Source organism: Mirounga angustirostris, unplaced genomic scaffold, assembly GCF_029215605.1.
Source record: "Mirounga angustirostris isolate CCGP_5_RB_7025 unplaced genomic scaffold, mMirAng1.0.hap1 SCAF_1, whole genome shotgun sequence".
NCBI lineage: Eukaryota > Metazoa > Chordata > Mammalia > Carnivora > Phocidae > Mirounga > Mirounga angustirostris.
This window is the reverse complement of record NW_026991709.1, coordinates 141230506-141249932: the sequence shown is the minus strand read 5'-3', so window position 1 is coordinate 141249932 and position 19427 is coordinate 141230506. Positions and strand designations below refer to the sequence as shown.

General features: G+C 38.4%; 1 protein-coding gene across 2 annotated transcripts in view; it reads right to left on the bottom strand.

The window, feature by feature from the left end:
- The window catches only part of LOC123862956 (RNA-binding motif, single-stranded-interacting protein 3), a 1542535-nt gene that overhangs the window by 1463240 nt on the left and 59868 nt on the right, over positions 1-19427 (bottom strand). The gene's annotated exons all lie outside the window — the stretch shown is intronic.

Sequence of the window (19427 nt, the reverse complement as noted above, 5' to 3'; positions counted from 1 at the left end):
GATTGAGTTCCAGTTTTAAAGCATTATGGTCTGAGAATATGCAGGGAATAATCTCAATCTTTTGGTATCAGTTGAGACCTGATTTATGACCCAGTATATGGTCTATTCTGGAGAAAGTTCCATGTGCGCTCGAGAAGAATGAGTATTCTGTTGTTTTAGGGTGGAATGTTCTGTAAGTATCTATGAAGTCCATCTGGTCCAATGTATCATTCAAAGCTCTTGTTTCCTTGTTGATTTTCTGCTTACATGATCTGTCCATGGCTGAGAGTGGAGTATTGAGGTCTCCTACAATTAACGTTGTTATCAATGTGACTCTTTATTTTGGTTAACAGTTGGCTTATGTAGATGGCTGCTCCCATGTTGGGGGCATAGATATTTACAATTGTTAGATCTTCTTGTTGGATAGACCCTTGAAGAATGATATAGTGTCCTTCTGTGTCTCTTATTACAGACTTCAGTTCAAAATCTAATTTGTCTGATATAAGAATTGCTACCCCAGCTTTCTTTTGAGGTCCGCTGGCATGGAAGATGGATCTCCATCCCTTCACTTTCAGTCTGGATGTATCTTTAGGTTCAAAATGAGTCTCTTGTAGACAGCATATAGATGGGTCCTGTCTTTTTATCCAATCTGCAACCCTGTGCCATTTTATGGGAGCATTTAGGCCATTCATGTTGAGAGTGATTATTGAAAGATATGAATTAATTGTCATCATGTTGCCTGTGAAGATGTTGTTTTTATAGATTGCCCCTGTAAATTTCTGTTGTAGATCACTCTTGGGGTCTTTCTCCTTTTATAGAACCCCCCTTAATATTTCTTGCAGGGCCAGCTTAGTGGTCACATATTCTTTCAGTTTCTGCTGGTCATGGAAGCTCTGCATCTCTCCATCCATTCTAAATGAAAGCCTTGCTGGATAAAGTATTTTTGGCTGCATGTTCTTCTCATTTAGTACCCTGAGTATGTCTTGCCAGGCCTTTCTGGCTTGCCAGGTCTCTGTGGATAGGTCTGACATTATTCTGATGTTCCTCCCTCTGTATGTAAGGAATCTCTTCCCCCTAACTGCCCTTAAGATGGTTTCCTTGGTTCTAAGATTTGCAAGTTTTACTGTTACATGTCGGGGTGTTGGCCTGTTTTCCTTGATCTTGGGAGGGGTCCTCTCTGCCTCTAGGACTCGAATGTTTGTTTCATTCCCCAGATTAGGGAAGTTCTCATCTACAATTTGCTCAAATACATCTTCTAGTCCTCTCTCTCTCTCCACTCCCTCGGGATTCCAATTATTCTGACATTGGAATGCTCCATTGTGTCACTTATTTCTCTGATTCTATTTTCATGGATTCTGAGTTGTTTTTCCCTGGTCTCCTCTTTTCCCTTTTTATCTATTATATTATCTTCCAGGTCGCTTATTTGCTCTTCTGCCTCAATTACCCTAGCTTTTAGATTATCTAGATTGGATTGGATCTCATTGATAGCATTTTTAAGTTCTGCCAATTCACCTTTTATTTCTGCCCTTAGAGACACTATGTTGCCATTAATTGATTTCTCCATTCTAGCCATTGTCTTCACAATTGCTAGCCTGAATTCCATCTCCCACATCTTGGTTATATCTGCATCCATTTGTAAATCTGCAGCATAAGTCATAATCTCTGAGTCTTTTCTGTTTTGGGGGCTCCTCCTCCTAATCATTCTGTTGATGGGTGTTTGAGGGAATGTATAGAGGCCAAATTATTGACCAGAACCCAAGCAAGATGCACCTGTTTTCTTGGGACCTTAGGGTTGCTGGCCTCTTGTTTTCCCAGCCTGTCTTCTGCGGGAGGGGCCTGCCGCACTGTTACTCAGGCAACCCTGTTTGGGCGGAGTTGCCCTGCCCCCCCTGTCATGGGGGATGGGCTCACCGGGAATCAGTCTTTGGGGCTTTTGTTCTCTGGCGGCTTTCCCTGGTGGCTTTCCGCATCTCTTCTGCGAGTCAGAGCAGAAGAGACTGTTTCCAACCCTCTGCCTTAGAGCAGAGAGACCTCAGTCTGTTCTTCAGTGAGCCCTCCAGGCCACACTGTCTCCGTTTCTGTCCGAGCTGCTATAAACTGCAGCGTCCTGGGTTGTGCGCCCCTCCGCAGCGCCCCCAGTCCTGCCTCCAGGTTGGGGTGTGTCTCTGCCCTTTGTGCTTCTAAAACCACCAACCGCTCCCAATTCATGCGCACACGACCCCGCTGCTCTGGGTTTCTGCCCCGGGGGCTGCCCTAAAGTCCTTTCCCCGCTGCTACCGGTGCGAGTCTGTGCCCGTCCGCAGCGCGCGAGGCTGTTGCTCACCGGTGGTGTAGGATCCCCACAGCCAGGCACCCTTCTGCTGCCGTTTATCCTCCGATATCTGCCCGCGGAATCACAGCTGCCCGTGGAATCACGGCTCCCCGCTTCATACCTCAAAACCAACCACCTGTGACTATTCTGTTTGTAGAGATCCAGATCTTCTTACATCTCTGGCTGATTTCGTGGGTGCTCAGAGTGGTCTGGTAGATATCCAGCTCAATTCCAGGGACCAGTTGAAATAGGGTCCCCTACTCCTCTGCCATCTTTTCCCTTTCCCCCCTATTCCAAGTTTTATTGAGAAATAATTAACCACACAGCACTGTGTAAGTTTAAGGCATACAGCATGATGGTTTGTTTTGCATATATTGTGAAATGATTACCACAATAGCTTTGGCTAACATCCATCTTCTCATATAGATAAAATAAAAAGAAAGAAGAAAAAACAAACAAAAAATGTTTTCCTTATGATGAGAACTCTTAGGATTTACTCTCTTAACAACTTTCCTATATATCACACAGCAGTGTTAGCTATAGTCATCATGTTGTAACTTATACCCCAGTACTTAATTTACTTTATCGCTGGAAATGTGTACCTTTTGACCACCTTCCTCCAATTCCCTTCCTCCACCCTCCACCTCTGATAACCACAAATCTGATTTTTTTTTCTATGAGTTTGTTGTTGTTGTTTAGATTCCGCATATAAGTGAGGCCATATGGTATTTGTCTTTCTCTGTCTGACTTATTTCACTTAGTATAATGCTTTTCAAAGTTTATCCATGTCATCACAAATGGTAGAATTTACTTATCTTTTTTATGGCTGAATAATAAGGAATAGTAATATTTTAAAGAGCTCTCTGACAATGAGCAATTTTGGGAACCAGCAGTATAGTAAAACAAAACAAAAAACCAAAACAAATCCTGGCATCGAGATACCAACGTTTGTACTAATAATAACCAATTACTGCTAAAGTTACAAGAGAATAAAATAGATACTAGGTTTTAATGATACTCATGAAGGAGTCTTAAATCTCTGTCTAAGAATCAATACATTAAACATGAAGAAGAAAGCTTTCACATCTTTGTCCAACTTTGAAAAGTTCTGGTTTATGGCTAAGTTAATTAACCAAGTTGGCTGAATTAACAGCAGGAGATCAGTAAGAAGGATATTGTGATCTTCCAGTTTATAGATGATAGCTTATTATGAATTTGGTATGCTTATGAAGATTAGAAGCAGATGGCCCAACATAAATTTCAAGCAGGTTGACACATAATGTAAAAACCTGGAGTTTGTAATCAGAAGACCTAGGCTTGAGTCTCAGTTCTGCTACGTGTGGCCTTAGGCAAGTCACTTAACCTAAGCTTCAACTTTCTTAACAATGAATGAAGATCACATGAGATAGTGTATGTAAAAAGTACTTTTTTTTTTTTTGTAAAAAGTACTTGTAAAATGTAAAGCATTTTTCAAATATTCATTATTAATGTCATAACTGATCAGGACATAAATATTTATCATTTGGTCTATGCAATCCAAGACAATGAGAGAGGAACTCTATTCACAGCAGGGAGGAGTTGGCTGAGTACACATTTTATTTCCATAGGAGTTCTGTGAAAGAGTCTATTATTAATTTTTTAATTTACTAATTTACCCAATGCTTGTGTAGCACTAGGCGTCAAGTACAGTTTTAAGCACTTTACAAACAAATCATTTTAACTTCCTAACAAGCTCATGAGGTAGGTACTATTGCTATCTTCATTTTACAAATAAGGAAACAGAGGTACTGAGTTTAGAACTTGACCAAGCTCATGTAGTTAGTAAGTGACAGAGTTGGGGTTCATACACAGGCCATCAAGCTCCAGAATTTGTGGGCTCAACCACTATAAAATTTTATTTCACTAAAAGGCAATTCTATTGGGGCGCCTAGGTGGCTCAGTCAGTTAAGGGTCTGCCTTTGGCTCACCTCATGATCTCAGGGTCCTGGGATCAAGCCCTGTGTCAGGCCCCCCACTCAGTGGGGAATCTACTTCTCCCTCTCTCTCTGCCCCTCCCTCCTGCTCGTGCTCTCTCTCGCTCAGATAAATAAAATCTTTAAAAAAAAAGGCAATTCTGTTGCACAAGTCTCAGAGATGGGGTTATGAAGAGGCTTGTAGCCCATATCCTAAGAAATAGAGGGTATTGAAAATAACAGAGACCTGTCATCTGGTACTTTCTGTATCAGGTCATATTTATATTTCTTAGGAAAATTTTTTCTAGGATTATTAATCAGTAGTTGAAAACTTAATCACCATTGAACATGTAGTTAAATATTCAATTTTATGTTACATATATTTTATCATAATTTTTAAAAAGAATCAAAAACTTAAATTCATTTATTGCAACAGCTTAAAGAATTTTATATATTCTGCTTTCAAGTTGAAGACTTTTTAAAAAGATTTATTTATTTATTTGAGAGAGAGAGCAGGAAGAAGGAGCAGAGAGAAGGGGAGAGAGAGAACCCCAAGCAGACTCCCCACTCTGTGTGGAGTCCAATGTGGGGCTCAATCCCAGGACCCTGAGATCATGACCTGAGCCGAAATCAAGAGTTGGACACTCAACCAACTGAGCCACCCAGGTGCTCCTCAAGCTATACTTTTTATTTTGCAAAACTAAGTATATTGTTAAGTCTATAGCAAGAGAGCTGTTGTAAACACTGCTACATAAAATGACAGTATTAGTAATGAATTATTAGTAATAAAGTATTACTAATACATTGATGAAACAGAGCACATGAAGCAAAGTGAACACTGAGTCAATGGATAATTTTTAAGGCCTGTGCTTATCTAAAGTGTGGCTATCTCCCATTGCTCTGGCCAGGCTGACTGTTACAGCTGGGGACATTCAACAGGACTGGGAGGATGGGTTTAAATCAGCCAGGAAAATAAGCATGTACTTTTTTGTCCTGAGCCTTAAAAATGTCAGGATTGGCCTAATGGATTTTAAGCAATAGTACATATGGTTATCAAGACCTGGACCTAAAGAAAATTTACTTGGCTGCTATTTTCTACTCCACATTTGCTTATTTTTTATGGAATATGTGTTTATGGGGAAACAATTGTTGTATTTACTATAGACAGATGCTCAGATTCTGTTTCACAACAGAATTGTAAAAGCAAGTGGGAATTCTAGGAGAAGAGGATGGTTAAATATGTGATGTAGAATCAGTACACATTTTGGGAGCTAAACAAAATGGTAAGGAAGTGGTAATTCTGAAATTTATTTTCAAAGTTAGTTTAGTCGGTATTGTTTAGGGTTTAGGGAGAATGGGTTTTGACTGAGTCATGGATTGGTCTTAGCCTTTGGCTAGAAGATATGATATAATCAATCAGTATGTGGGGGAATTAGAAAGAAATCAAAAAGAAAGTTAATAGATTAATTGTAGACTTTCAGCTATGTGATTATGAGTTTTGGATTTCACTATTCACTATGGAACAATGTACCAAAAAGTTACTCCACAACTATTTACTAATTTGAGATCCCTAACATAAAAGATTCATTTTAAGATAGACTTACTCATAAGGGGTATGACTCTGAAGGCAATTTAGTGAGCCTGTATTTTGACTTAAAAACAATGATCTGACTCTGGTTCCTTTAACAGAAACTAAACATTTCTAGAAAATTGAGAAAGCTGTATATTGGAATTTCTTAGAAAAGATTATTATTATTTATTTATTTATTTATTTATTTATTTTTTTAAGATTTTATTTATTTGACAGAGAGACACAGCAAGAGAGGGAACACAAGCAGAGGGAGTGAGAGAAGGAGAAGCAGGCCTCCTGCTGAGCAGGGAGCCCGATGCGGGGCTCGATCCCAGGACCCTGGGATCATGACCTGAGCCGAAGGCAGACGCTTAACGACTGAGCCACCCAGGCGCCCCCTTAGAAAAGATTATTGCTGTTCCAGTGAAGAGTCAATATGAGAAACCTAGGTGATACTTAATACATTTTTCATGCATTTGATGATGGAAAGGTAGCCACCTGTTCTGTCCTTTATAAGCTGAGCATAAAGTTGGCCATATTATTTGGATTTGGACTTTTTAACTTCAGTAGAAGTTCATAGCTATCTAAATTCATAAGAGATGAAGTCGGGAGATGACAGAGGTGAATTCAAGAATTTATTTGGAGCAGCCAAGTCAGCATACATAAATGTGAGCGAACCAAAAAGCGGAATAGAGATAGGGAAAGAAACTGGTTTCATTCAGTTGCAAAGAACATGAAAGATAATATTTCCTATTCTCCTTCCAAATTCCATCAAACAAATCCAAAGCACTCTCAAGGCATTGCTGATATGGGGGACTATTCACTCACCAAGGAGTCAGATTAAGAAGGCTCTAACTTATCTCCTGCTTTCAATAGTTCAGAGAACTGTTTACACTAACCTAGAAAAGCACTGCACCAATGGTCTCTTTCAGTCATGTACTAAAGAATCAAAGGATACAATGATCAATTAGCTTTATTTCCTCCCATTGCCAGGAGCATCATGTTGGTTGATAGAAAACACTAAAATTATATCATTTTTCACATATGATCTTAATCAAAAGATAAGATATTATTCTCCATCTTATTGTTCTTGGTATCTTTTTTTAGATGTGGGTTTCTAGGGAAAGGAAATAAATAATTTAAATGTATTCTTTACCTGTAGTTTCTTTCTTTTTTTTTTTTTTAAAGATTTTATTTATTTATTTGAGAAAAAGAGAATGAGAGACAGAGAGCACGAGAGGTAAGAGGGTCATAGGGAGAAGCTGACTCCCTGCTGAGCAGGGAGCCCGATGTGGGACTCGATCCCAGGACTCCAGGATCATGACCTGAGCTGAAGGCAGTCGCTTAACCAACTGAGCCACCCAGGCGCCCTCACCTGTAGTTTCAATGAATAACATCAACTAATGTCTATTAAGAGCCTACTATAGTGACTACACTTATCATGGTGAGCATTAAGTACTGTATAAAATTGTCAAATCACTATGCTGTCCACCTGAAACTAATATAACATATGTCAACTATACAGCAAATAATAATAATTTTAAAGGAGCCTATTATATGACAAGCAGTATGCCAAATGCTTTGCAGTATTATCTCAGTTAACCCTTACAACATCTTTATGAGGCAGATACTATTATAACCCCCATTTTAAAGTGAGGCATGTGGGATTTGTAAAGACTAAGTGACTTGCCTGAGGTTAATCATCTGGTAAGTAGCAGAGCCAACCTTCAAACCCAAAGAGCATGGCTCTAGAGCCTGTCTTATTAACTACTATGACAACTTAATTTTTTTTTCCTAATATACATTACTATAGAAGTTTTCTTGGCATATTTGTCACAAGGAAGGTCACAGTTGCAGAAACATGTTCTAATTCCCTTAACCTTTCTCCAGGCCAAAAACTAAAGAATGTGTAGAAAACAAGCAAACAAACAAAAAATCTTAATCCAATAATACCAAATTTACAGCAAATTTTATATCAAATATGGCACTTGTACAATAAAAACTGACTGAGAGTTTGATAGCTACACAGATTATTTGCCAGCAGGAACGTGGTACAAAAGCATATATATACAGATAGTTCCTAACTTATGATGGTCCAACTTACAATTTTTCGACTTTACAATGGTGCAAAAGTGATACACATTCAGTAGAAACCATACTTCAGATTTGGAATTGGAATCTTTTCCTGGGCTAGCAATATGTAGTTGATACTCTCTCATGCTGCTGGGCAGTGGTAGCAAGCCATAGCTCCCAGTCAGCCCACAATCATGAGGGTAAACAACCCGTACACTGACAACCTTTTTGTACCCATATAACTAAGCTTTTTTCACTTTCTTTACAGTATTCGATTAAATGCAATATTCAACACTTTATTATCAACTTTGTATCAGATGACTTCGCCCAACCATAGGCTAATATAAGTGTTCTAAGAATATTTAAGGTAGGCTACGCTAAACTATGAAGTTTAGTAGGTTAGGTGTATTAAATGCATTTTTGAGTCATGATATTTTCAACTTATTGTGAATTTATCAGAATGTAACCACATTGTAAGATGAGGAAGATAAATATCTTGCAAATGTATTTTTCCACTGAGTTGGCTCAACAGATTTGTATCCAGTTTCACTCCATTACTCTAAGAGGGAAACACTGCCTGATGATCTAGTTATAAACTAATTTGCTAATCCTTATTACAAGTTACAGTCTTAGAATTTGGATCATAAAGAGCAAAACACTTGCTCAAATAGATGTTAATCCAGATGCACTTGTTATGACTATTGCAAATGTAATTTGAAAATATCAAGAGTTCTGCTTGTCACTAGTCCTCCAAAGGGGTAGATCAAGGGACAAATAAAGAGGAAGTCTGCCAGAGACTGCCATGATTCAACACATATATTAGAATTAAAGGTGAGAATTTTCCTCATTTTGTAGGTGCAAGTCTGGGAAAACATTCAACAATAAATTAGACCACTAAGTATGAATAAGTAAATTTGGCATGGTATAGAAAAAGAAATAACTTGGACTTTGGAGTTAGACATAATAACTCTAATCATTATTTCATCATTTGGTGGCTGATTGACCTTGGGCTAGATAAGTAGCCTGAATCTCAGTTTCTTCTATATATGTAAAAATAGTGACAATGCCTATCTTCATGGGGTTGCTGTAAAACTTTAAAAATTATATGAAAAGGATCTACCCAACTCGTGGCCTACAGCAGAGACTCACTATATCATTGCTGCTTGTAGGCTCTTTTAGCTGTTGGAGTCATCATACTGCATGCTGACATCAGAGCCCTTTGTTGGAGGATATTTACTAGACCAAATTTATACTCAATAAATTGATCAACAGTTGGTAATTTCTACTCATATGTTTATCATTATACAGCAAATAAACAAACTTATTTAGTAAGTTACTATAGGATAACAAGTTGTGTTATCACTTCTATTTACAGACTGGAAGAGTTAGAGTAATGTGATTTCAGTCATTTGGCCAAATTCTTAAGGGTACTAAAATTTCAGAATGGTTCTTCTAAAGATTCAAGTTACAAAGAACTGTGACATCTTCAGTGCCATCATTAGTGTATCTTTTGGAATAATCCCAGGGGTTTAACACAAGGTCTATATCTTCCTCACACTGCTTATCTGTTATCTGGTGGGGAGGGGGAGGTGGTTTGCTGAGAGTAGTCACTGAGGGATCCAGGCTGAGAGAGGAGCAAATCAACATTTCAAACATTATCAGTCACAGTGCCACAGGGAAAGAATTAACTCTGGAGGATGTTGCACTGCACACATTTACGTGCTCAAAGAGGTGACATTCATCAATTCCACACAACTCACTGGCCCCACCCCACCACAAGTATCGAATGTGCAATTCTACTTTGTAACAGGAAGGAAGGGACCTGAAAAATTCTGGTGAACACTTTCAATGACTCCTCCAATTAGGAAGCAGAATGGAAGGAGCTGCAGAAGCTCAACTTTAGCAACATGGCATTGTTTCCTGTTTATTGCCCCAGAAAATACAGGCAACTCCATAACACAATGGGTAAATACTCAAATGATATCTGGAACCCAAAGAGATGATTGCATACCTACAGTTATATCCTACATACAGTAGTAAGCAGACCACTAAAATATACAGCCAAAAAAATCCATTCACATCATCGACAAAATAAACCCCTAAATTTTACCACAAGAGCATCACAGCATCAGGGGTGAACTATCTACTTTTCTTGGCAACCTGAAAAACTTTTAGAAAAGTGTAGGCCAAGGTTGGACCTCCAACCAAGGTCATTGGTTGGAGTACATTACTTATGTCCAAGAAAAATTATAATGACTCTATACAACCAATAAGACAGATGATCAACTTCAACATACTAAAAATATTAAGTTCAAATTATATATCAGCTTTATCAGCAATATTATGAATTATGCATAATGTTTAATGACAGGAATGACCTTAAAGCTGTGTTCAATGAAACAGATCATTATTGGGTTTGACATGTGAATATATGGCAGTAAGCATAATTTCCAGGCAAAGTGAAAGACTAAGCAAAGAAGAAGGCAACAGAAAACAGTAAGCCATAACTACAGTTATATTACTACTCTAGTAGAGACAAAGCTGACAAAACTCTGATGCCTCAAGTTGAGAAAATTTAGTCAGTGGTTCTTATTCTCTGGCCTGCACATTAGATTCATTTGACAAAATTATTGAGGCCTGGCCCTACTCCAAGAGATTCTGATCTAACTGATTCACTAGACTGGAGCCCAGGCATTACCATGTTCTTGTTGCTGTTGTCTTTTTGTTGTTATTTTGTAAAGCTTTCTAATGCATAGCCAGACTTAAGAAATGTTAAACTAAGTCATGTAATTTAACAAGCTAAAAAATAAACTCATATATAATGGGTTCTGCAGACAGGTATCTGCTAAATATAAAAGAAGAGCATTTGTGCTAGTGGGGAAAGAATTATTTTCCATGCAACAACACTTAAAAAAATAGCCATCCAGGGGGAGGGGAAAAGATGGTGGAGGAGTAGGGGACCCTATTCCAACCGGTCCCTGGAATTGAGCTGAATATCTATGAGACCACTCTGAACATCCATGAAATCAGCCTGAGATATAAGAAGATAGATCTGGATCTCTACAAACAGAATATCGCAGGCAGCTGGTTTTAGGTATGAAGTGGGCAGCCATGATTCCGTGGGCAGATATCAGAGGATAAACGGGAGGGGGAGGGAGCTGAACTGTGGGGATCCTACACCACCGGTGACTGATAGCCTCCCATGCTGGGGACCTGGCACAGACTCGCAGACCAGTAGCGACGGGAAAAGGACTTTAGGGCAGCCCCCTGGACAGAAACCCTGAGTGGTGGGGCTGCACCTATGAATTGGGGGTGGCTGGTGGTTTTAGAAGCACAAAGGGCAGAGATGAGCCCAACCTGGAGGCAAGGACTGGGAGCACTGCAAAGGGTGCACAACCCAAGATACTGCAGTTTATAGCAGCACAGAGAGAAACGGAGATAGTGTGGCCTGGAGAGATCACTGAAGAACAGACTATGATCTCTCTGCTCTGAGGCAGAGGGTTGGAAATAGTCTCTTCTGCTCTGACTCTATGAAGAGACGTGGAAAGCTGCCAGAGAACAAAATCCCCAAAAAACCGGTTTTCACTGAACCCATCCCCCGTCACAGGGAGCAGGGCAACTCTGCCCAAACAGGGTTGCCTGAGTAACAGCGCAGCAGGCCCCTCCCCCAGAAGACAGGCTGGGAGAACAAGAGGCTGACAACCTGAAGGTCCCTATAAAACAGGTGCATCTTGCTTGGGTTGTGGTCAAAAATTTGGACTCTGTACACTCCCTCAACCACCCCTGAACAGAATGACTAGGAGGAGGAACCCCCCAAATAGGAAAGATTCAGAGACTGTGACTACCTCTGCCATGGATTTACAAATGGATTGGATACAGATCTAACCAAGACGTCGGAGATGGAATTCAGGCTAGCAATTGTGAAGACAATAGCTAGAATAGAGAAATTGATTAATAGCAACATAGAGTCTCTAAGGGCAGAAATGAAAGCTGAATTGGCAGAACTTAAAAATGCTATCAATGAGATCCAATCTAATCTAGATAATCTAACAGGTACGGTGAGGCAGAAGAACGAATTAGTGATCTAGAAGATCAATTAATAGACAAGAAGGAAAAAGAGGAGGCCAGGGAAAAACAACTCAAAATCCATGAAAATAGAATCAGAGAAGTAAGTGACACCATGAAGCGTTCCAACGTCAGAATATCTGGAATCCCGGAGGGAGTGGAGAGAGAGAGAGGACTAAAAGATGTATTTGAGCAAATTGTAGATGAGAACTTCCCTAATCTGGGGAATGAAACAAACATTAGTGTCCTAGAGGCAGAGAGGACCCCTCCCAAGATCAAGGAAAACAGGCCAACGCCCCGGCATGTAATAGTAAAACTTGCAAATCTTAGAACCAAGGAAACCATCTTAAGGGCAGTTAGGGGGAAGAGATTCCTTACGTACAGAGGGAGGAACATCAGAATAACATCAGACCTATCCACAGAGACCTGGCAAGCCAGAAAGGCCTGGCAAGACATACTCAGGGTACTAAATGAGAAAAACATGCAGCCAAGAATACTTTATCCAGCAAGGCTTTCATTTAGAATGGATGGAGAGATGCAGAGCTTCCATGACCAGCAGATACTGAAAGAATATGTGACCACTAAGCCAGCCCTGCAAGAAATATTAAGGGGGGGTTCTATAAAAGGAGAAAGTCCCCAAGAGTGACACAGAACAGAAATTTACAGAGACAATCTATAAAAACAAGGTCTTCACAGGCAACATGATGACAATAAATTCATATATTTCAATAATCACTCTCAACATGAATGGCCAAAATGCTCCCATAAACTGGCACAGGGTTGCAGATTGGATAAAAAGACAGGACCCATCTATATGCTGTCTACAAGAGACTCATTTTGAACCTAAAGATACATCCAGACTGAAAGTGAAGGGATGAAGTTCCATCTTCCATGCCAACGGACCTCAAAAGAAAGCTGGGGTAGCAATTCTTATATCAGACAAATTAGATTTTAAGCTAAACACTGTAGTTAGAGACACAGAAGGACACTATATCATTCTTAAAGGGTCTATCCAACAAGAAGATCTAACAATTGTAAATATCTATGCCCCCAACATGGGAGCAGCCATCTACATAAGCCAACTGTTAACCAAAATAAAGAGTCATATTGATAACAATATGTTAATTGTAGGAGACCTCAATACTCCACTCTCAGCAATGGACAGATCATCTAAGCAGAAAATCAACAAAGAAACGAGAGCTTTGAATGACACACGAGATCAGATGGACATCATAGATATATACATAAAATTCCACCCTAAAACAACAGAATACTCATTCTTCTCAAGCGCACATGGAACTTTCTCCAGAATAGACCACATACTGGGTCATAAATCAGGTCTCAACTGATACCAAAAGATTGAGATTATTCCCTGCATATTCTCAGACCATAATGCTTTAAAACGAACTGAATCATGAGAAAAAATTTGGCAGAAATTCAAACACTTGGAAGCTAAAGACCACTCTGCTCAAGAATGTTTGGGTCAATCAGGAAATCAAAGAACTTAAACAATTCATGGAAACCCATGAGAATGAAAACACATCAGTCCAAAACCTATGAGATACTGCAAAGGCGGTCCTAAGGGGGAAATACATAGCCATCCAAGCCTCACTCAAGAAAACAGAAAAATTCTGAGTTCACCAACTAATTCCACACCTTAAAGAACTAGAGAAAAAGCAACAAACGATTCCTAAACCACGCATTAGAAGAGAAATAATTAAGATTACAGCAGAGATCAGTGAATTAGAAACCAGAAACACAGTAGATCAGATCAACGAAACTAGAAGCTGGTTCTTTGAAAGAATTAATAAGATCGATAAGCCACTGGCCAGAATTATCCAAAAGAAAAGAGAAAGGACCCAAATTAATAAAATTATGAATGAAAGGGGAGAGATCACAACACCAAGGAAATAGAAATAATTATTAGAAATTATTATCAACAACTATATGCCAATAAATTCAGCAACCTGGAAGAAATGGATGCCTTCCTGGAAACCTATATACTCCCAAGAAAGAAACAGGAAGAAACTAACAACCTGAAAAGGCCAATAACCAGTAACGAGATTGAAGCAGTGATAAAAACCTCCCAAAAAACAAGACCAGGGCCTGATGGATTCCCTGGGAAATTCTACCAAACATTCAAAGAAGAAATAATACCTGTCCTCCTGAAGCTGTTTAACAAAATAGAAACAGAAGGAAAGCCACTCATTCTATGAGGCCAGCATTACCTTAATCGCCAAACCAGGCAAATACCCCATCAAAAAGGAGAATTTCAGAGTGATATCCCTGATGAATATGGATTCCAAAATCCTCAACAAAATCCTAGCTAATAGGATCCAATAATACATTAAAAGGATCATCCACCACGACCAAGTGGGATTTATCCCCAGGATGCAAGGGTGGTTCAACATTCGCAAATCAATCAATGTGATAGAACATATTAATAAGAGGAGGGAGAAGAACCATATGGTCCTCTCAATTGATGCAGAAAAAGCATTTGACAAAATACAACATCCTTTCCTGATTAAAACTCTTCAGAGTATAGGGATAGAGGGAATATTCCTCAAGTTCATAAAATCCATCTATGAAAAATTCACAGTGAATATCATCCTCAATGGGGAAAAGCTGAGAGCATTTCCCTTCAGATCAGGAACATGACAAGGATGCCCACTCTTGCCACTATTGTTCAACATAGTACTAGAAGTCCTAGCAAGAGCAATCAGACAACAAAAAGAAATAAAAGTATTCAAATTGGCAAAGAAGAAATCAAACTTCGCAGATGACATGATACTTTATGTGGGAAACCCAAAAGACTCCACCCTCAAAATACTAGAACTAATATAGAAATTCAGTAATGTGGCAGGATACAAAATCAATGCACAGAAATCAACTGCTTTCTTATACACTAACAACGCAACTGTAAAGAGAAATTAGAGAAATGATTCCATTTACAATAGCACCAAAAACGATAAGATACCTCAGAATAAACCTAACCAAAGAGGTAAAGGATCTATACTCTAGGAACTACAAAACACTCATGAAAGAAATTGAAGAAGACACAAGAAGATGGAAAAACATTCCAATCTCATGGATTGGAAGAATAAACATTGTTAAAATGTCTATGCTACCCAGAGCAATCTATACCTTAAATGCCATCCCAATCAAAGTTCCAATGACATTTTCAAAGTGCTGGAACAAACAATCCTAAAATTTGTATGGAATCAGAAAAGACCCTGAATTGCCAAGGAAACGTTAAAAAAGAAAAACAAAGCCGGGGGCATCACGTTGCCTGATTTCAAGCTATATTACAAAGCAGTGATCACCAAGACAGCATGGTACTGGCACAAAAACAGACATATAGACCAATGGAACAGAACAGAGCCCAGATATGGACCCTCAACTCTATGGTCAAATAATCTTTGACAAAGCAGGAAAGAATGCCCAATGGAAAAAAGACAGTCTCTTCAATAAATGGTGTTGGGAAAATTGGACAGCTATATTCAGAAGAATGAAACTTGACCATTCTCTAACACCATACACAAAGATAAATTCAAAATGGATGAAAGACCTCAAGGTGAGACAGGAATCCATCAAAATCCTAGAGGAGAACATAGGCAGTAACCTCTTTGACATCGGCCACAGCAACTTCTTTCAAGATACATCTCCAAAGGCTAGTGAAAGAAAAGAAAAATGAACTTTTGGGATTTCATCAAGATAAAAAGCTTCTGCACAGCAAAGGAAACAGTTAACAAAACAGAGAGGCAACCCACAGAATGGGAGAAAATATTTGCAAATGACACTACAGATAAAGGGCTGGTATCCAAGATCTATAAAGAACTTCTCAAACTCAACACCCAAAAAACAAATAATCAAGTCAAAAAATGGGCAGAAGACATGAACAGACACGTCTCCAAAGACATACAAATGGCTAACAGACACATGAAAAAATGTTCATCATCATTAGCCATCAGGGAAATTCAAATCAAAACCACATTGAGATACCACCTTACACAGTTAGAATGGCAAAAATTGATAAGACAAGAAACAACAAATGTTGGAGAGGTTGTGGAGAAAGGGGAACCCTTACACTGTTGGTGGCAATGCAAGTTGGTACAGCCACTTTGGAAAACAGTGTGGAGGAGCCTCAAAAAATTAAAAATAGAGCTACCCTATGACCCAGCAATTGCACTACTGGGTATTTACCCCAAAGACACAGATGTAGTGAAAAGAAGAGCCATATGCACCCAATGTTCATTAGCAGCAATGTCTGCAATAGCCAAACTGTGGAAAGAGCCGAGATGCCCTTCAACAGACGAATGGATAAAGAAGATGTGGTCCATATATACAATGGAATATTACTCAGCCATCAGGAAGGATGAATACCCAACTTTTACATCAACATGGATGGGACTGGAGGAGATTATGCTAAGTGAAAGAAGTCAAGCAGAGAAAGTCAATTATCATATGGTTTCACTTATTTGTGGAACATAAAGAATAGCATGGAGGACATTAGGAGAAGGAAGGGAAAAATGAAAGGGGAGAAATTGGGGGGGGACATGAACCATGAGAGACTATGGACTCCGAGAAACAAACTGAGGGTTTAAGAGGGGAGAGGGGTGGGGGGATGGGTTAGCCTGATGATGGGTATTACGGAGGGCACGTACTGCATGGAGCACTGGGTGTTATACACAAACAATGAATCATGGAACACTACATCAAAAACTAATGATATATTGTATGGTGACTTACATAACATAGTAAAATAAAATAATATTAAAAAAATAGCCATTCGGCACATGTTCACATCTATTTTCTTTAAGGAAGGGGGAGATTTCAGCTGTCTTTATAGCGACTGATTTTTTAGTAAATGAAAAAATAAAATGTATGAATAAACTAATACAAATTACAAATACACAACTAAATATCACCTTCAACTTTTTTTCTAAACTATATCCCAGTGTATCTATGAGAAGTTTTATTTATTGTGGAAAACCTTACCATCTGTACCAATCAATAGACAGTGACAGCTCTGTCATGCTTTCAACAATAAAATTAGTAAGTCAGTGGTCCTATAAATATATCAACCAGGGGAAAGTGACTATTCAAAATAAAAGCTTGGCAAACATGAAGTAAAAGTTAAAATTTTCATAATCTAACACTAAAAATATATTTCATTTTCTCATAAATGCATATAATATCTTTCTAGGATAACATATTTTTCTCCCACCTTAACATATACACTGTAAAATATACATAGTCCATATGCAGTGAAAACTCTAAAATATTTAGTCACTTGTTAAACTAAGCTTACACAAATTAGGATAAAATGATATTGAAATAATGTATGAAGTAAGATTTAGTTGATTAAAGCAGTGAAAGTTTAAATGCCTATCATTCTTTGCTAGTTTTAGAAAAAGAGATCAGACAACCTGTGCAATGTACATCTCTCCTCCACTTCTAGAAAAACCTTTAAGAAAGTCCACATTGTCTACCATACATTAATTTTTGTGTGAGTGATCTTTTTTCATGGGGGAAGGGGATGTGAACTTAATAACCAAATCAATGTACTACAGGGTAGAGACAGCATTTGAGGATATGGGAGTTCCGGCGTAGAGAGGGGCATTAAAAGATTAAATTTTGGGGAAGTCTAGGCAAAAGAACTGTAGGTTGGGTTGCTACTATCTCCATCTCTCAGGGACAGGAAAATCTCAGCTATTCCTGGATAATACATATTTTGAAATTATTCTTTTTTAATCAATTTCTCATATGTAAAATTTTTGACCATTTTTCTATCTTGGCTGGCAGTATTGCTGAGTCAACCTTCTTCCTTTCTGTTTCTTGAGTAGATTGGGGCAATGAGGTGTCAATATGAATCTCCCCTTCCCTATAAGTGCAGATCCTTAGATAGGCAGAAGTAGGGAATCAGAGCACAGAGGGACAATCTGGCATGTGCCAGCTGAATTTGAGGTAGAAGGGTATTAACAGTTCATCCTTGAATGAAGAGACCCACAGAAAAAGGCACCCATATTAGATCACCTCCAAGGTAGCAAGTAAAGAAAAAAGACAGATAAAAAGAGTAAGGGACAAAGAAAGTGCCTGTAGGAAAGGTACCCTGAATGACAACAGAGGAGAGATCCTGCCCCAGAGCTTGTGAGCACCCAGAGGGTTATCCATCTAGAGCACCTGGTTAGCTGGGAGAGTAGGGGAAGAGAGAGGGGAAACAAGTATTTTTTTCTGTCCTCATCCTCCCATTAGGGAACTGCTTATTTTAAACAGCCCTGAATTGATGATCTTTGCAAGATTTTCTAAGTTTACTTTAATGCTTTCAGAAGGTTAAAAACTATGGCTTCAGATGCTTGAGTTTGGCTTTGTTTTGCATCAGATTTGGTCTGTGTCCTTGGGACTAACGGTATGCTCACTGGAATCACACTACTTAAATTAATCCTGAGAAAATTCAAATCCTGAGAGAAATATAGTTGAGACATTTTAAAAAGTCACTTCTAGTTTTTACTTATATTTAAATATAATTTCTTAAGAATGCCTTGCTCTTTATCCTATTGTCAGATCTCTAAGATTCTAAGGTCTGCTTCATGAGAAGCTAACAGGTTTCCCTGTCCTTTAGGAAAGAGGAGAAGGGCCACAGAAAGGAGAACAATTCTTCCTGTTTTCTGTGGTTGCCAGCAGAAGTGCCTAGGAACACATCCAAAATATCAGAGCAGAGAAGGTGCCTCACATTAAGAAGACTGGCTCACAACTACCATGAAATGAATGTATATATTTTATTCTATACTTAAATATTTTTATTAAAATGGCTTTCCCTTCAGTTGCTTTCAAGTTGAATAGAAAAACATACTGCTTATGCCAAAGATATAGCAAAAGTCCATTTTAAAGTACCTCAAATTTACACAGATTTACTTATACTGTGGATTAAACAGTGTGCCTTAAATGTACATACACTTACATGTGTATTTGAACATATCTACTTTCCACTATAAAATAGAAACCATCCAGTCAAAGGAATCCACATTTGATACCTATTTTTAAATCAGATTTCTAATGAAAGCATGGTTTGCTGATGAAAAGTTTCAATATTAGAATACAGACACAGATAATTGAATTGATTTATAATGACTAAACCAAACCATGGAAATAAGTCCAGTTCACCTATTCTCATTAACCTGAGAGTCCAGTCTATTTATTAGTTGTAATGTGTGATTTAAAGTTTAAAAAGAGTAAAAAAGATACTGAAGGAGTTAGTATAATGAAATATTCTCTTTGAAATTTGAAAATCTGGTTGCATTCCATAATTAATTTTCCCTGTGAGCTAGGCCTACAACTTAAAGTCTTCTCAAGGGAGTTTTTAAAAACTACCAAATGATAATCTTAAAATTGTTTCAAAAGGCAATTATATAAAGTCCTCAGTTGATTTATACTATATCACCATTAGGAAAATAAAATTTAAAACTACCCTACTTTC